This window comes from Anthonomus grandis, chromosome 22, assembly GCF_022605725.1.
Source record: "Anthonomus grandis grandis chromosome 22, icAntGran1.3, whole genome shotgun sequence".
NCBI lineage: Eukaryota > Metazoa > Arthropoda > Insecta > Coleoptera > Curculionidae > Anthonomus > Anthonomus grandis.
In genome coordinates, this window is record NC_065567.1 from 5,390,063 (window position 1) to 5,408,059 (window position 17,997).

A 17,997-nucleotide genomic window follows, 5' to 3' on the forward strand; every position below is an offset into this window, starting at 1 on the left:
TTGTCACTAAATAGTAATAATTAACTACAAAGACTCTGCCTGCCTCCCAGGTTCTCAGAATCAATGACTCTAATTATACTGATATGAAATAGTGTGCTTATATTGACACAATTGACAGGGTTCACTTTATAAAATACTCAGGATTTTTTTAGATAAAAACCTAAATTAGGAAACTTACTAACAACTAAGAGAACTTATATAGAGTGATCTTTTATTTCAAAACGAACCACTCTTAATAACTAAAAAAAACACGTCAATTTAAATATACAGGAGGACGTTTAATTTTATGTTTGAGAAAGATCTGTCAATCACCTCCTCGCCTTTAGCTAATTTCACTTTGTCAAACACTTAGAATATTGAAAGGCTAGAAAGAGCATTGCCGTGAAACTATGGGCAATTCCAAAATTCCATTGTTCCTCTTTAATAAAATATGAAGCATTTTTTAAAATAAAATATGATGAGATACTCTATAAAGAAGTAATATTCAAAGTTAATTGAATGCAAATAACGTATATTAGAGAAAAAGGCAGAAAGAACTATACAACGCCACTCGATCGCATTGTTTATTCCACCGACGCGACACAAGCAATCTTTACCAGTGACGTCGTCAAAAAATATTTACCTGAGAAATATTTATTAATAATAGATTATCCGCTAAATTACAAACAATTCTAACGTTTATGAAGTCTTTATGAGTTTTTTAACGTACTTTTTTAGAGTAAAGGTATCTTTCTAATAAAAATAATTTTCATGGAAATTAAATATATTATAAGTATTAAATATCAATATTATTCTAATAAGTTTTTATTTAGGTTTCTTTCTATGATCCCATATTCTATGTTTGAGATGACGGTCGTCCCTTGATATGAAGTTATGACAGTATCCGTATTGACTTGTGAAAGGATCGGCTCGAATCGTCTTTTTCCCATGGTGCGGCAAAAATGCCACAAGACCATCGGAAGTTCACAAAAACTCTCAAATCAGGCCTTTCTCCCTTTTCAACCAAAAACTAATAAAAAAACACAATGGCCGAGTGTAAACACAAAGCCGTTTAACAATAGGACATTTCGCAACATGACATCAGTTAAATTAATATTATTATATGTGTTAATATATAGCTGAAAATTCCCTCCTTTGAAAATGTGTGTACTTGACAACAGAGAATTAGTGAATATGTTTGAAAACAAAATACTTCTCTTGGCCCTGAGTACATGGTGAACTCAAAAAAAGTGGTTGTTTACTAATTCTAGTCTTTCAATGTCAAATAGGAACCCCCATCGTGTGGACGTACATCATTGTAAGTAGCATGAAAATATCTATTTAATACTTGCAAAACAGAAAATCGGTTAACGTACCAGCAAATAGTTGTACCCAAAAATGTCTAATATTAATGAATATTTTATCGACGTCATACTTTGGTATGTCAAATAACTCTCCTATAGCACAGCAATAAAAAGCGAACTAATAGCATCCTTAGCCATGCCGCAGCCATGCTCTCCGGATGCCGAGCTCACTGTTTATCGAACTGTGTTCATAGGTGAATCGCCTAGTTCAGCGCCGTACTTAGTGACTATTTTGATAGCGTTTTTACAAAGCGTAGCGTTTTTTATAAAAATTTTGTATTAAAAGAGGGGTATGTCAAAAATTATTAATGAAGCAAAATAATTGACTTTGCCAAAGTTTTTAATAGCTGCAAATTTGGCTGTATGGCTTAAATAACATAATTAAGCATCAATTAAAGTTGCAGCAATGTAATATTTTTTTTTTTGGATTTTTAAGGAAATTATTTAAATTTCTGCCATTTTAACAGTGTTGCTATATTTAAAAGAGTTGCAAAATTGTATAATTTTACGTTAGTTGGTACTTAATAATATAACAAAAATTCGCAGATGTTAGAATTGTTTTGAAATATTACTTTATTTGTATAATTAGTTATCCTTAAACTACTATGTAGTCAGATGTTAATCTAAAAGCGTTACTATACAGGGTGTTAATTAAGTATGTACCATAAATAATTTAACAGGCGATTGTTTGAGTAATTTTAAGACAAAAAGTTCATATGAACATAGGTCCGCAAGTTCTCTGGCGGTGTTATTTATAACACTAAGGAGCTAATTTACCCCTAACATGATTAAATTTATTAGGTTCAGTGTAATCTCGAACGGGACCTGAAAAAGTATTTGTGGCAAAAAAATTGGGGCACCTGAATTTTGTGCCATTTTTAATATCTTATTTGATTTACTCAAATACAAATACAACTTGTTCGTATCACGCTTATTTTTCGAGAAAAAAAAAGTCCACTTAATTGCATATCCCTGGATCACACAAGGAATTTGGGGAAAAGTTTCTTTTGGAATTTATTATTAACTAAGCAAGATACGGAAAAAATTTAAGAGACAAAAAAGCTTTATTTGTATAATCCACAGAACATAATAAAAATTGCACAAAAGTCAGTCGCGTATATTTTAGTTGTTGTGAAATTTTAACACCCTGTATATTGAGAACGAAGAATTTCTGGACATATGTTTATATGAACTTTTTGTTTTAAAATTACTCAAAGAATGGTCTCTTAAATTTATGGTACGTACCTAATTAACTTCTTGCACGTATTCTTCTATATCGTCGTTGTTAGATGTAGAAATGCGATGTTTATTTTTGTTTAAATATTTTGTTAATGTATGAACTTTATTAATAATAAAAAATAAATATTTGTACTATGTAGGTATTTTTATTTTACAAGATAATAATATCTAAAAAATGTTTAAGTCCGGCTCTAGCCAAGGCAAAAGCCGCGTGGACCGTAGCGAGTGTCAGCGGCATCCCTACTATAAGCAAATATGCCGCGCCTGCGTTAGTACACATGCACCGAACTCGCTTATTCAAGCCAATGTATTTTTATTGAAGTGCGACTGCTGGTTTTTTTATGCTGTGCCTATAGTGTGATACTTCATTTTAAAGAGCATACAATCTACCAGACGACCGTGCATAAAAAATATAAGTTTATAGACTTATAAACAGTAAGGGTGTAAAATGGTGTTTATTATGTCTTATTGAGTTCACAGAATTTAATTTAAGTGCTCAAAATATGCTTTGTTATTCGCGAGACAATAATAAAGTATATTTTGAAATGCCTCACAAATATTGGAAAGTGTTTATCAAGTAATAACTGTACATCCGCGAGCAAAGAAGTTATTAAGAGGGGTTTTGAAATGAAAGCACTGTATAAATTTTGTAACTTAAAAATATTTCATTATTTAATTTTAAACCTTAAACCTGTTGTACATAATTCTTTCTGTATTTCCTGTAAGTGGGTGACTGTTGGAAATAAAAGCCTTATTATTATTAAAGCCTTATTATTATATTTTTTATCTTTAGTAATACTTTATCAATAAAATGTCCTAACTGCCCGAAATTAGCCATCGTACGTGAATATAATAATTCAAATTTTTGTGAAATAAACAGAATTAAAGAATAGGTAGGTAGGTATTAGTAAAAATGTGTTCTTTGGTAAAGTAAGTACTATCCAGTATTTATTAGCGGATCTTAATTTACGGCAAAAACCGTACTTAAAGAAAAGTTTTAAAATCGAAACCGTAATGATGATTCGGTTTAGAAACCAGATGCCAACTAAAAATTAGGTCGTGGGGCTATTTCGAGAAACTCATGGTCATTTGCTCTCACTGAGTCAAACTACTGTGATTAAAGTTGAGAACCAACTCAGAGCTCATAGACATGTAAATGTATCCCTAGAGAAAAACAACCATCGGTAAGCAAGGATACAAAACAGGATATTCGACTGGGTTATGAAGAATCACTGATAACTCTGGCAAGACATGTAGTAGCACAGGCTCATGATGTACAGGGTGGCCAGATAAGAATGCAAAGTGCTGTATTTTGGAAACTATTCGTCATAGAGACTTGCGGTAAAAAATTTTGTGACTAAAGTGGCCAAAAGAATACTGTGGAAAATATTTTTAGATTTCCAAGATGGTCGCCAGGGGGCGTAACCGCATTATTAAACTTTTTAAGTGATTTTTCACTAAAATCTACTCAGTAAATGTTACGAAAAATTTATACCTTTTAAAGCTCAGCTTTACTCGAGTAATTCTTATTTAACACTTCATGACGTATCTATTAAAATAAAGTGGTCGGGGGTAATTCAATGTTTTTTTAAATAAACAACTGTAGCTCCTAAACGACTGAACGGATTTTAACAAACTTTGACTCGTTGAAAAAAACATTTATTGTTCCATCAAATTCGTCTTATCTGTGATATTTCTAGTTCTTAGTAATGCCGCTAGAGCGCGTTTTTTGATCTAATAACAGAAAATTGCAAAATTCTCTAAAAAATTAAATGCAATAATATGACTTTTTTTTCATAAAAATGTATAGAAACGATAACTAAATAGGCCAGTGAAAACCCTATTTTGAGATCTTATTCATAGCCTGAAATATCGAAGAAAGAATATTTAGTTATCATATAATTTTAATAAGACGAAATTACACCGATATTTATTGTTATTTATTTGTCTTTTTTCAAGGTTCAATGATAAAATGTCTTAATTTACCAATTTTTAAATAATTAAAATATTCTTTGTATAAAAAGTTAAAAAAAAACGCGTATGGGCATAATAACAAAAATTACCGATTTTGAAATAAAACTAATGCCTCCCTAAATGCTCGAACTGTCTTCCATCAAACTTAATGCATTGTTGGAGCCGCTTATGTGTGGACATTACTGCAGCTTCAATTTCTGCTCTTGACAGGCTGTAAATGGCTTCTTGTATTCGTATTTTCATGTCGTCTCTAGTTGTTGGTTGAATTTGGTAAACAATATCTTTCAATCGACCCCATAGGTAGAAGTCCAAACAGGTGAGGTCTGGGGATCGGGGTGGCCAAGGAAACAGACTTCCTCGCCCAATCCACCTCAACCAGAGAGGATTGTTGTCACACCAATAATGCATATTATGCAAATTAATGTTTCCATCACTCCTAAAAGTGGCCTCGTCTGTCCAAAGAATTTCGGATAAAAATCCTCTATTTTCGAGAATATTTCGGATAAAAATCCTCTATTTTCCCTAATACTGCCCAACATCCAATGACAATAATCTAACCGTCGCACAGTGCTTCGACCAATGGACAAAAATCGAAAAAGTGACTTGTTTTTCAGAAGTATTTAAAAACCTTATCTTAAAGACCACAAACTAATACCCACTTTTCCACAAAAATGTTATCGCAAATAGCATTTTTTGTTTATAAATATTTGCGCCAAAAATAATAAAATCTCGTGTGTTGACCAGTACCTTTTTGTTATTAAAACTTGAGTATACTTTGTTGGTGTTTCAAGACAAGCGGTTAAAAGTTGAAATCTTTTTTAAACATGGACAGTGTACAATAAGGTATGTACTCTAATATCATGTATTAAAATATTTAAAAGTCGTTTATCATTTAACCATAATAAATGTAAAAGTAGTTTGCAATTATTTTATATTTCTCTTTAAATTTGAAACTTTGAAAAGGCATATAAAAAAAGCCTCTTAAAACCATTTGTAGTTTTTACATTTTATTGTTAATACATTTATATATTATCATTTCGTATATAGTTCATCTGCGTCAGTCTGCGACGAAGCTTTAAATATTTTTTTCAGAGGATGTCAAATCAATAAAGAAAGCAGATCTTTTTGAGACATAGCCATCGGAATTAAAATATAAAACTATTTATTTATGAAAAAATCCATTCTCTTTTAAATTTGAGCAATCCCTTGCCTCAAGTTGAAACTCACTTCATCAAGCAAAGCAGAAATAAAATTAATGACCTTAATAATTTTATTTTAAAATTTCAAAACGGAACTACTTGTATAGTATCATTTAAAATATTGTTCACGATAATGGATGGTAGTGTAGCAAATATTCTCTCTGACACAAACGCAATATCCAGATGCATCATCTGTGGATCAATTCCGAAAGAAATGAGTTTGCCAAATACCAACCGTTCTTCAAAAGTAGAAAACTACAGCTTTGGTTTGTCCACATTACACTGCTGGATAAGATTTTTTGAGTGCTTACTTCACATTAGTTATCGATTGCAAATAAGATCTTGGCAAGTTAAAGGAGCAGAAAATAAGAAAATAGTGGAAAACAACAAAAAGAAAATTAGATTTTAAATAAAACATGGGCCTGATTGTGGACAAACCAAAGCAAGGATACGGGTCAAGCAACGATGGCAATACAGCTCGCTTTTTTTACAATCCAGACTTAAGCTCTGAAATAACAGGAATAGACAAGCGTCTTATAATACATTTTTCGACTACTCTTGGAACTCTTTTTAGTGGCTGTCACATTCAGGTACTAGAGTTTAAGAAACTTTTAGATGAGACTAAACAATTATATTTAGATTTATATAATTGGTATTACATGCCAAGTAGGCATAAGGTTCTGGTACACGGATCTGAAATACTTGATTAATTTCCTTTACTTATAGGACAACTTTCCGAGGATGCTTTAGAAGCGAGGCATAAAGAGGCAAGAAAATATCGATTATTTCACACCCGCAACTATTCTAGAACAAAATGTAAAATGGATTTATTAAAAAGACTACTTTTAACATATATATAATATGTGTACATATTTTCCATATCTTTTTTAAGTTAAGATTTTTTTGTTATAGTTTTCAGTTTTAGTTAAAATACAAACAAAATTTTAGTTTTGATTAGATTAATTTTCACATAAAACTTAAAAGCATTTTCATGCTTAGTATTAGTACTGTTTATTTTTTGCTAAATTTAGGAGTAATTTTTTCCCACTTTTTACATTTATTATTTGTATCTATAATATTTTTTGCCGTAATTCCTTTAAAGAAAAATTTGTTGTTGTGTGTATATACCTTTTTATTAATGTTTTAAATACATTATATGTATAGTGATAGTTTTTTTTGGACTAAATTTCTCTCGTAAGAAATACCAGCATATTAAAGGTTACGAAAAAGAAATCAACTTTTACACTTATGGAAGTTATAAATATCGTGTACTTTAAATTTGTTATGTAATTGTATTGTTGTTATTAAAAGTTAAGTAAATAATTTAATTTTCATAGGGTAAATCGGCAAGTTACTGTTATTTTTTTATAAGAAAATTAAAAAGCAACATTTTTATTTGTCCAGCTCTTAATGTATTGGTCGCATATTTCCCTGTAACATTAGATATTAAATTCTCTAAATTCTTTCAATGAAAGGGCCTTTTATTTGTGCAAAGTTGCATAAGTTTCGGAGCATTACGCTTAGCCCAATAGAAGTAACTGATTTTTGTCCCAAGGTCCTATATACTCGAAGCACTGTGCGTCGGTCAAAGTCTCCATGATTCAAGGCTTGATGTAAAACCATATGATATGGGCCCAGTCTAAAAATTTGAAAGAAACACATTGCGAAATATGTAAAGTAGTATTTTTTGTGACATAAAAATTTACCTGTGATCCTTTAAAATGTTTAGAATAGTAGTACGTGATATACCCAACGCGCGAGACATTGCTCTCGTACTAACATAATGTGGGGATTGAATTCCACGTATACTAAGACATTAATAATATTGTCTTCCCTTGCTCTAGCCGAGTGTCTTCGCAACTGAGGTCGAAAGCTGCCAGTATTACGCAAATTTCGCACTAAACGCGAAAAAATTCTCGCATTGCGTAAACGCCGATTTGGATATCGAGGTCTGTATACCCTTTGAGCCAATGGTGCATTTTGAAGACATTCAAAATATACCGCAATCATATCGACAGCTTCATCATTTGTAAAAGGCATTTTAATAGTTTTAACGCTTTACTTATGTGTGCAACAAACACAAATTGTACTGCCTAATTTTAATATTTGTTGACAAGTTGATTTTAGGCATTTGTTTTTCCTCCAATATTCTGCCTACCTTGCACTTATATTTTATATGCATTGAATATTATGCCCCTACACCTTTTTTTTTAAATTTTTTAAACAAAGAATATTTTAATTATTTAAAAATTATTAAATTAAGACATTTTATCATTGAACCTTGAAAAAAGACAAATAAATAACAATAAATATCGGTGTAATATCGTCTTATTAAAATTATATGATAACTAAATATTCTTTCTTCAATATTTCAGGCTAAGAAGAAGATATCGAGATACGGTTTTCACTAGCCTATTTAGCTATCATTTCACTAAATTTTTATGAAAAAAAAAGTCATATTATTGCATTTGATTTTTTAGAGATTTTTACAATTTTCTGTTAATAGATCACAAAAAACGCGCTCTAGCGGCATTACTAAAAACTAGACATATCACAGATAAGACGGATTTGGAGCAATAAATGTTTTTTCCAACGAGACCAAGTTTGTTAAAATCCGTTCAGTAAATTAGAAGTTACAGCTGTGTATTTAAAAAAACATTAAATTATCCCCCACCACTTTATGTTAATAGATACGTCACAAAGTGTTAAGCAAAAATTACTTGAGTAGAGCTCAGCTTTAAAAAGCATATATTTTTTCGTTTACATTTACTGAGTAGATTTCAGTGAAAAATCACTTAAAAGTTTTAAGATGGCGGTTACGCCCCCTGGCGACCATCTTGGAAATCTAAAAATATTTTCCACGGTCTCTACGACGAACAGTTTCCAAAATACAGCACTTTGCATTCTTATCTGACCACCCTGTACATATATCACCAAACAATTTTAAAATTTTAGCAGGAAAATGATTCTTTAAAATGAAACCAGTTCAGAAGCTGCTAGAGGAAGATCTTGATCGTCAATTAGAACTTTGCGAAACCATGATGAATTGGTTAATAATAGTTAAATACTTTTAAACTGGGTGTCATTTTCAGACAAAGCCACTTTTACTATTAATTGAGGTACATAGGTAGATACTGATGGCGTTTTAAAGTTTTAACCAAAATCTTATCATATGGAGTTTTCAAATATTTATAGCATGGCTTTTCGTTTTAGGTAAACCGGCAAAATAATTACTACGCCGAAACAAATTCAAAATGTTGGACGGAGAGAGGCAATCGACGTAATTTGACCTTGCTTCGTTAAATTTTTCCCTTTGGGGTTACCTTAAAGGTAAAGTGTATGCTACAAGACGCAAAAATATTGAAGAACTAAAACAGAGGATCAGAAACGAAAGTCAATTAAAGTTTTAAGAAGTTTACAAATAGAATTTCACCATCGTTTAGGACTTTGTCAAGAAGTAAATGGTTTTTGTTTGGAACAGTTGCTTAAAGAATTAATATTTTTTTTTACAAAAAATGTACGTATATAATATAAATTATTACTTTCGGTCATCATTCAAAGTTTTAATTTAATTATTATAAAAAAATTATTTTCTAATAAATTAATGGCAAACAAAATGTGCCATCAACCTCAGTTTTATATTAGCATTTGTACAAGGGGCATAAGAAGTGTATTATCGAGATGCTACTTAAAAAAATATGTGGGGTAAGTCCTGAGCTGACCTATTGTGCGATGCCTCTGGTAATTTTTTAGCGATTGATCAATCCCTCAGGATAAAAAATATGATTAAAAAAATGGCAAAATCGTATTTATAATTGCATCTAACAAAAAAAAAATTACAGGTGATACATCGTTGAATTTGTAATAAAAAATGGAATCAGATACAGGGTATACTTTTTTTCTGAGCCATATAAAAAATAAAGTTAATTTCCGAAAACGAAACGTCAGATATAAAATCTAAAAACGCCATCACGTAGCTCTCAAATTGATTTTGGCAAATTTCCGTTTTTTTCCAGTATCTCGGCAGGCCATGAAAATTTTTGAATTTTCTTAACGGCAGTTAAATACGCTTCAAAGTACGCAACTTTTTTCTGATTTAACCTAATCTGTAACTTCAATAGGTACTGAGATCCTTATGCTTGGGATCCTTATCTTGGACACCCTGTATATACCAATATGACTAGATATTCTAGAAGATTCCTAGGTCTACCGAACTATCCGAAAGGCTTCTGTTAGCTTGCTCATTCTACGGAAATATAATCAAGATGATTCCTTCAAATTATGTAAACAATTTAATATCAAACTAGGATACGCATATATTTTTTTAAGTGAAAAAATATTTTCAACATAAATATTTACGCTGTAATCTGGACGTATTTTTAGATAATGATCCCATTTAAAATTATTAAAACACGTTAAACGTAAATCTGTTCCTACTTAGAAAGTCAAGCGAAGTCGCCTCTAACCTTTCCGTCGCATTGCCGTTTGTGCTCCATCGAAGTGGATATAATCTTTTGTATAGAAAAACTTATTGTTTCTCCGACATTTTTTACTAATAGTCTGATATTGATTAATACCAGGAAGTGTAATTTATTATTGATAAGTTTAGCAGTAATGGGGCGATTTATCAAATAAAAATGGTTTGGATTCACAAATGTTAAAACGTAAAAGAGAAATCAAGTACTGTCGCGTAAGCAAAAGTACTTCTTATTAAATAGCTTAAACGATGTATTTCCTATTGGATTAATATAACGAATGAATCTTTGAAGTAAACATTTTAGCTAAAAGAAAATTCGCAGAATAAATTTATGAGTTTTCCCTATGCTCATAGTGGTTTAGAAGATTTTATTTAGCAAAATAATGAATTTGAGTTTCGAGGGGATACGTATTTTGATGAAACATATTTCTAAGAAACTAATATTTTTAAAAGCGAAAAAGGAAATAAAATTCATAGAAATAATATTTCCTTCTTAGATATTAATAAATGCGACTAACACAATTTGATTCATTTATACTCTATTTCAGAAGTGTATAGAGCAATAAACTGGGGAATTCCGTTCTGTTTGGCTACATTTCGTGGTACTTCATAGGCGCAGGTACTTATAATATTTATGAATTTTATTTTCACGGATTAAATGCCTTTATTTTGAAAGAGATTAAATACTAAATAAATACTTTTAATCCTTTTGTATAGGTACCTATCTTTTAACGCTTTGTAACATGCAAAAATGGGGTCAGGTAATATATACAGACTATAAATACTTTTAAATCATATTTTAAACGTTAGTAGTCACTGCTACGCTGTAGTGTAATCACAATATTATTATCCCAATATTTAAAAAATGGAGGTATTCAGTCCAACGAAAAGATGTACTAAAAATTCTCCACTATCGCTGAGTGAAAAAGTTATTATTTTAAATGTACATGATTGCATAAAACACGATTACCCTAGTTTTACTGTGCAAGAAATTGTTGAAAAATGTTCTCGAATGAGTGGAATTGGATTATAATAAATTCTCATTCCTCAAAAGAAGATAAATGATTTTAAAATGTCAGATGATTTATTATTTTTGACAACCCATTTTTAAAATTTTTTCAAAAATCAAAAAAATTAATAATTTATTGTGAACCATGAGGATGCAAGAATTGCAATTTTTATAATTTTATTAGTTCATGAGTCCTAAAATTAATTTTGGTTGCTCTATACGAAATAGGAAGGATCATACCATGGCGACAGTATATGAGTTATCAAATCAAGAAATTGTTACAATTTGTAGACAAAGCTGTAAAACAAAAAAGACACAAAAATACAAACAAAACACAATTAAAGAAAAGAAAAACAAAACAAAATTAAAAAATAAATAAATAAATAAATAGAATAGAATATCTACAATATATACAGATTAATACAATATAATAATTGTAAGTAGTCAAAAATATTATTATAAAATATACAATTTAATGTATACAAAAAAAAATGTATGTCAAAAAAAAACCATAAAAAAATCTCTCTATGTTAAAAAAAAAATGTAAAAAATGTTTAAAAAAGTAAAAAATTATAAAAAATCCTAAAATTGCTACACAAAGCAGTATACCTAAACATGTACAGATAGTAAAAATACATAATCAGCTAGTGCGAAATTTCAAATCAATGATTACAAAAAAAAAATCGTTAACTGTGTAAAAAGCTCTCTCCAGTAAGAATGCTTTTAATGCTTTACGAAATGCAAAAAAAGATGTGATGGATTTAACTTCCAATGGCAGATGATTATGCATTTTTTTTGCATTATATAATATGGAACTTTTGACCAACTCTGAATGTGTGGTAGGCAGGTATAGATCATGTTCCGTGTTTCTAAGTGGATAACTATGGGAAGGCCTATCAGATGCTGAACCGTGTTTGCGTATTAGACAAACGGACTCAAATATGATTAAAGATGGAAGAGTTAATATTTGACATTTTTTGAAGAAATGCTGGCAATAACTTCTGTATTTAAGTCTCAGTGTATAAAGTAAAGCTCTCTTTTGTAGTCTAAAAATACGGTCAAATTGAGTTGCACTACATGTACCCCAGAATGGAAGGGCGTATCGAAGGTGCGATTCAAAAAGGGCAAAATAAACTGTTCTAGAAGTAGACAAGCTAAGCTCCTTAGAAATTGATTTTAACGCAAAACAAGCGGAACTTAACTTTCTTGATAAAGAGTCAATATGTGTGTCCCATTTTAACGAGTTGTCAACAGTTAGCCCTAAAAACTTTACAGAATCAACTTCGTCAATTGTTGCATTATCAAGTACAAAAGATTGCAAGGTATTTTTATAGGACAACATTTTAGTTTTGGAAATGTTGAGACAAAGGAGATTAGAGTCGCACCATGATTTGATAGTAGTTAAATCACTTGATACGGTTCTATGAAGTGTAGAAATATCCGGATTACTCCAGGTAAAACTAGTATCATCAGCAAATAGACAGACTTTACCGTTAATATTTAGATTAGCAATGTCATTGATGAAGATAAGAAACAAAATAGGGCCAAGTACGGAACCTTGAGGCACTCCACTTTGTATTGGCTTGTAAGAAGACATAGTCGAATCAATTCTCACAGCTTGACTTCTGTTACTGTGATACGACTTAAACCATTCAAAAGGCGCTCCTCTGAACCCGTAATATTGCAACTTTTTTAATAAGATATCATGATTAACACAATTAAAGGCTTTAGAAAAATCCCAAAAAATTGTTGCTGTAGGGTGTTGGTTGTTTAAGCTAGAGTATACATTATTAAAAAGAGAAAATATAGCATCATTTGTGCATTTGTTATTTAAAAATCCAAATTGATGGAAAGTAAGTATTTTATATTTTAGCAAAAATGATAGAAGTCTTTTTTTAACAAATCTTTCAATAATTTTTGAAAGTGTGGAAAGAAGAGCGATAGGGCGATAGTTGGAAGACTGATTTTTGTCTTCTCTTTTATGTAGTGGAATTATTATCGCCAACTTAAGGCAGTTAGGAAAAACATCTTTTTGAAAAGACTGATTGATTAAAGTAATAAGATGACATAGTGTACATTCGGGCAGATTTGAAAACATTTTAAGAATAAGCCCATCAATTCCAGAAGAGCCTTTGTTTTTGATTTCCCTAATTGAACTGCAAAGCTCTGGTAACAGTACGGGCGTAAAGAAAAAACTGTGGAAATTCTCATTTGCAATGGGAAGATATGAAAGTGGATCATGGGAAGGAGTTATGGTACTCATTAAATTATTTGCCACATTTACAAAATAATCATTAAGGTTCTCAGATGAAGTGGACATAGTATTCGACAAAGAAGGCTTATTTCTCAAAGCATTAACAATCGACCATGCTTCCTTCTCGCCACATTTTTAGATTTAGCCAGTCTCCTATTATAGTAAATATCCTTGGCGGCTTTTAAAGTTCTCTGATAAATCTTTTTGTAAAGTCTTACGTATTCATGAAAAAAAGCGCTGTCTGAAAATTTCTTAAGATGAGATAATAAGCGCATGTTCTTAGCAGATGTACGCAAGCCTTGGGTAGACCAGGGGTTATGTTGTTTCTTTTTAAGAGGTCTCAAAGGAAAGGATTTGTGAGAAAGACTAGATAGCGTTTTTACAAATCTAGAGAATTCTGAATCAACGTCGTCAGAGAGAATATTTCAGTCAGTTGATTGATAAAGGTGCCTAAAATGTAAAAAAATTTTATCCGAGAAAACATTTTTACTTTTAGATTTAGTTATGGAAAACTTTGTTAACACTGCTTCATGATCTGAGAAACCTGAGCTTAAGACAGTACAATCGACGAAATCTGGCTCAAAGGAAGATACGACATAATCTATTGTACTAGAGCTGGTTTTAGTTATTCTAGTAGGTGATTTAATGTGCATGATTAAGCCAAAAGAGTCGAAAATGAACTGGAGAGATTCTTGAGCAGTACACACACTGGAAAAATCAATGTTTAGGTCGCCACATAAAATGAGTTTGCTTTTTAACGGCAGAGACTCAAGCAAGCTTAGTCATTTTTGGAAAAAACATTTACGTCAGCATCAGGTGTTCTGTAAATACAAACAACGTATAGATCAAAATTATTATTGTAGACAATGGAAAATTCAAATACTTTTTCAGAAACTAAATTATCGAACTTGGTTACCATTGAAAAGTCGTTGCTGGTAGATAATATCACAGTACCTCCATGAGTTAGATTTGTTCTATCAAATCTGGCAACTGTAGTGTAATTATCCACCATCACAGGCTCACCAACATGCAACCAATGTTCAGTTATGGCAACGATTTCTGGAAAATGAAGCTCTTCTAGTAAAAGAAATAAATCATTAGTTTTATGTCTTAAGGACTGAATATTTAGAGAGAAAATACTAAGCTTGCCATTGTCCAGTATTTCAGAGGGTGCTTGATCCTCTGTTCGCGTCAAGTCATTTATAAATTTTTATTCCTGGCGGGAGATCCACCAGAATAATAATTGCTATGACTCTCTCTATGAAGGCGTAGCAGCTTTTCTGATGAGAAGAGGGACCTGAAGGCTGACAGATCTGCTTCAACTTCAGTTGGACCAATACCATAGGCATCATGGTACCGAAAGTAGAGCCTCCGCAAAGAGTCCACGTCACCAGGAAGTCCCTCTGATGCAAGTGCCAATCGGATGCTGGTGTTGGTATGTCCTTCAAAACAGACACTGGAGGGTTGATCATGCAGATAGGCAAGGAATAGCCTAAGAGGTTTTAAGATTGAAGGGTCTCTCAGTCTAGTCAATAAATAGCGACCATCAGTCGCATCTGAGTCTCTTGATAGTCGCACTATTGGTGGAGTCAACGGGTCCATATTTCCTGCTTTATTCGCCACTGAATTATTATCGATGATAAAATCAACCTCTAATAATTCTGTTGCAAGGGATTTAGAGGCAGCAATGGCCTCTCTATCAGAACTAATTTTCAAAGATTGAACCTCTCTGGATATTGTACCAGATGTTGATGGAACTGAGCGATGTGGCAGGTTATGGCTGTCTGGAGAGTGAGGCTTAGACTTAGACTGAGTTAGATAGGGAAAAATCCACACGCTTACTATTCAGGATAATAGATACTAGATACTCATCCTATTAATAAGGGATCGATGCACGGGTACAATGGCAGCTTTATAGACCGATATTACATTAGATGTAAATGGACATTGAATTTTTCTAAAAATTAGGTTTATATCGCTAATAAACTACGCTTTATCATCTAAAATATTTTCAGAATTGCAACGTTTGGAATGACCTCAATATATCACTTTGTTTTATAAGTTTTTGTCAAAATCATGACCTTGTATCTGTAGCCATTTAGGAGAAAAAATAATTTGTGATTTTTGTTAAATGAAAACTTAAAACTTTATAGGGCAAAAGAAAATGTATCACTTGACTTAAGCTGTAACGATCAATATCAAAACCCTGGTTTGTCACCAAATGAGCTTAGAAGAGAAGGTGAAAAAATTTTAGAGGGTTGTAAAAAAATAGAGAAAATTTTAAAATAATAGAAAAATAAATATATCAGGAATCAGCATAACTCGGATTTGTGGTTCAGAATGCCGGAAGCGCCTTACTACATCTAATTTTATAGCAATTTGCACAAAATTTAGCACTAGAATTCTTAGAGATACAAGAAGCTTGTCGAGCAACTTGTCTATCCGAAAATATTGAATTCAGATAACGTTAATTGGAGTAGGCAGAACGGGAAATGCGCAATTGATATATTAGAAAAAAATATCGGTAAAAGTGTAGCGCCTTATAGTCTATATAATAATTAAAGCTTCCCACATTTGACAGCAGATGCCTTATTAAAGAAAGGCACAGTGGAAATATAATGTCCATTTAGTGCCAGAAAGCTCATTCTTAAGGAAAGGAAGAAAACGAAGAAATTAGTCGAAACCATTAATGACCTTACCAAGTACAAGGCAGTAATTAGTAACTGGAAGAGCATATTGCTATTTTGGGGTTTGGATGCCAATCGTTGTAAAAAAGAAATAATTTTAAAAAATGTAATACCTTTCGATAAAATAAAAGATCGATTGACCGATTTTTTAAGAAGTGCTATTTACCCTAACTTGTGGATCCTGGAAAATTCTAGAAGTTTTGATATTAGAAACATTACGTTAAAATAAATTTATAGTGTGAAGTGACAGTTAAAATACCTTTTATTTAATATAACATATTCCTATACCTAAGTAGCCGCGTTTTAAAAATAAGTACTTATTTTCATTAAATTTCATAATTCTTAATATTTATAAATCTAATGAAAATATTGTAAATTACTTATCCATAAAAATGTCACAAGGGTTTAATAAATGACAGTAATATATTAAGTTAAAATATTGTGTTTTATGATCAACTTAATTAAAAAGTCCAAAATGGAAAATATTAACTACTCAAATAAGGTTTTGATGAGGCTATTTATTTTTCATGGATAATGTGTGTAATCTACCATGAATGAATCGACTAAAGTTTGTAAGGGTACAAAATTATTTTGTTAATTATAGCCCTAAATTAAAACCTAAATTACACAAAACTAAGCCAGTTCCCAATGAAGAATATAATATGATAAATGTAGTGACATATTTTACTGCATATTCACAACCTTCAATTAGATATACTAAGGATAATTTAGGTTTGTTTTATTATTTAATTAAAAAAATATTTGCCAATCATAAAATGCAACCATACAAGTTCACCAAAGTTCAGGCTTTGTAACCACAAGAGTACCAGGGAAAGATAGAAATTTATGGAAATATTTTGAGCCATATTGATGAAAATGACTTTCTAAGAAAAATAATTGGGACCGACACAGCAAAAATTTCCAGAGAGGGAATTTTCAATAAAAAAATAATAATTTTTTGGCTGATTTAACTCCACACGCGACAAAAGGTCAAGGTACAAATGTGTCTTTTTTCTTTTAAAAAATATTATAGCAAAATTTTTGATTTACGATAAACCACTAAATTTCCCCAAATTTTTAGAAATTTTAAGACGTGTTGTAAGTAATTTTTTAGAAAATCTGCCTTTTATACATGTTGGTTTTAACTTGACGGAGCCCATCTCGCGCCTTAGTCCAACAAGAGAATTGTACGACATGTTTGATAATAGATGGTTTAGGCGTATGGGACTATGGGATTGGCCGATCGTGTTTTCATTCGTCACTTATAGGAAACCGCCTACAGGCGAAATTTTGCAACGTCGCGCGTGTACGAGTGCCTGCGACAGAGCACCGCCCCGGCCGGCCCGAGGACGGGATTAGTAAACATCTGACTTTCGTGGGAGTCACAAAATATTACGCGAAAATCCAGGCATTTTTAAAATATTTATTCTAATGCGGGTTTTACAGACATGACAATGTGTAAAACCCGCATAGAATTGTAACCTTAAAATGTTTAATATTTTGTATTTTGCATAATGAAAATTAAAGCGTTATTCTAATAAAAAATAAAATATCAACTCTGATCAAAATATAATAAAAAATCAAAAATAGAACTCTAATAAACAACATATCATTTTTTAAATAAAAGGCTCAAATAAACCACCTTCTTTCGCTAAACAAAAACTTAACCTATCGTAAAAGCTATTTTGCACCTCCAAAAAAGTTTCAGGTAAAATGGAATCGGCACCTTTGACAATTTTATTTCACAACTCCTCTAAATTTGTTGGCCTACTAAATTCATGCTTGTAAATGATTTGCTTAGGGTAACCCCACAGA